We start from the raw sequence: 2795 nt of genomic DNA, 5'->3' as shown, positions 1-2795 counted from the left end.
GAGGGGGAGAAGGAGACAGAGCGACAGTGACACAGAGACACAGAGACCCAAATAGAAGGAGAGAGAGCAACAGAGAGACAGACAGCAAATCAAATGAGAGAGCGAGAGACACAAAGGACAAGATAGACAGACAGGGAACGAAACAGACAAGAGAAAAGACACCAGGACGGAGAGCAAAACTGATAGGGAGAGAGACACATGAAAGACGCAGAAAGACGATGAACAGAAAGAGGGAGACAGAGAGAGAGAGGGACACAGAGAACAAGACAGACACAGAAAGCACGAGAGACAGAGTGATGGAGACGCGGCGAGGACAGACATCGGCTGGAGTACACCCTCCACCGGTTCATCACCGAATTGGGGAGTCGGACGGTCTGGGTCTGGGGGGCCAGTCGGCCGGTTTCGGTCTGGGTCCAAGGGGCCGGTCGGCAGGTCTGGGTCAGGGGGGCCGGTCGGCCGGTCTGGGTCGGGGGGCCAGCAGCCAGTCTGGTTGTGGTGCCAGTCGGCGGTTTCGGTCTGGGTCAAGGGGCCGGTCGGCTGGTCGTGGTCAGGGGGGCGTCGGCCGGTCTGGGGGGCCGGGTGACCGCTGGGGGTCAGAGGCGGATTCCAGGAAGGACTGTCCAGTGCACACTCCCTGGGCATCCGCTTACAGACGCCGGCTGGGGGTCCGCCTCGTTGGCGGGTGCCGGCGGCTGGGGGTCCGCCTCGCCGGCGGGTGCCGGCGGCTAGGGGTCGCCTCGTTGGCGGAAACCGGCGGCCGGGGTTCCGCCTCGTCGGCGGAAAACGGCGGCTGGGGATCCGCCTCGTCGGCGGAAACCGGCGGCTGGGGGTCCGCCTCGTCGGCGGAAACCGGCGGCTGGGGGTCCGCCTCGTCGGCGGGAGCCGGCGGCTGGGGGTCCGCCTCGCTGGCGGTAGCCGCGGTGGCGGCAGTAGGCGGCTGGAGGTCCGGAAGGCTGGGCGCCGGCTCGCTGGTAGGAATCAGGGTGGTCTGCAGGCCGGCTTCCAGCTGGTAGATCTCTCTTAGCAGGGTCTTTATACCTGGAAGCCTGAAAAGCCTGGGTTTGCCTGCCACAGAGTTCCTGATCAGGGCACATATGGTCAGCCGGCGCTCGGCATCTGTGGTCCTCCCCAATTCGGTGACGAACCGGTGGAGGGTGTACTCCAGCCGCTCCAGTTCCTCTACGCCGCCTCCAGAGAGCGCTGGGTCCGCAGTTGCTCCCGGAACACCGGTATCAGCCGGTTCCGCCGAGTTCGGGAGGCCGTAACAAGTAACATAACAAGTACCTCTCCATTGTTTTTATTGGAACACTTGACTAATAATTAACAGTTCACTAACCCTGCTCCCTCTTAGTTACTGTTGCTATGCCTTCTGTTCTCCCATACAAAGACCACTTTATGTTATGGTGGAGGCAGGAATGAGGAGCAATCCCATAGAGAACAAAAAACAACGCTGAGAGGGTGACAGACATCGGGAGAGAGGGGAACCGGGGATCGGGGCACAGGGAAGCAGGAGGACCAGGGGAACCAGGACACAGGGAAGCAAGGACAGTAGGGCACCAGGGACGAAGATAGAGGGGGCCAGAACAGGAAGCCAGGGAAAGACGAGAGAAGGCACAAGGAAAGAAAAAGAGAGGGACCAGGAAGGAGGGAACAAGAGAGGGACTGAGAAGGAGGGAGCAAGAGAGGGGACGAAAGGAGGAGGCGAAGGAGGGGACGAAAGAAGGAGATGAAGGAAGGAACGAGAGAAGGAGCAGAAGGGGACGAGACAATAGAAGAACCCTAACGAGAGGAGACAAGATGAGAGAGGAGGGGAGACGAGATTGACAACGATGGTGAGGAAGCGACGAGAGAGAGGTAACAAGACGATAGGGGGAGGAGATGAGATGAAAAGAGGAGACAAGATGAAGGAGGCGAGGAGACGAAAGAGGCTAGGAGCCGAAAGAGGCTAGGAGACAAGACGAGAGGGGAGACAAGACGAAAAGAGGAAATGGAGGAAGTGAGGAGACAAAGGCGAGGGGACACAAGCGAGGAGACACAGGTGAGGTGACGAAACAGGAGACAGGGCAAAAGAGTAGACAAGACGGAGGAAAGAGACAAGGCGAGGGCACGAAAAGGGGGCACAAGAAGAAGGCACGGGAGAAAGGGCACGAGGGCGGATACAAGGGCAGAGCACATGGTAGGAGGGTACAAGGAAAAAGCACAAGGGAGGACTCAAGGACAGAGCACTAGGAAAGACCCAGGGACAGGGCAAGAGGGAAGCCAGGCAAAGACCGGAGACAAGCAAGGGACCGGGGGAGAGGGACAAGAGAAAGGGAGCAGAGGAGGGATAAGGGGCAGGGACCCAGAGGGAGACCAAGAGACACAGAGGGTGAGGTGGACCGAGCTAGAGAAGAAGACAGAGTGACACAGAGAGCCAGGCAGACAGGGACAAGCAGAGACAAAGCGAAAGAGACACACAGAGAGAGGGAGCTAAAGAGAGATGGAGAGATGACAAAACACAGAGAGCCAGACAGGCAAAGAGGGAGCAAGACAGACAGACACAGGGACCAAGAGGGACAGAGTCCCAAAAAAAGACAAAACCACTGGTGTCCAGGGGGAAAAAGGCCAACTATCCAACAGGGCGAAACAACAGTGAAAAAATAAAGGTAATGCCTGTAACAGGAGCAAAAGGAGCACGAGGAACAACATACAGACAAACCAGAATGATCTGACAAGAGACAAAAGGAACACTGGGGTTAAATACAAGAGCGAGATAATGGGGAACAGGTGAGACATCAGGTGAATCAAATTAGGGC

Source organism: Etheostoma spectabile, chromosome 4 (assembly GCF_008692095.1).
Source record: "Etheostoma spectabile isolate EspeVRDwgs_2016 chromosome 4, UIUC_Espe_1.0, whole genome shotgun sequence".
Lineage (NCBI taxonomy): Eukaryota > Metazoa > Chordata > Actinopteri > Perciformes > Percidae > Etheostoma > Etheostoma spectabile.
This window is presented reverse-complemented; position numbering follows the sequence as displayed.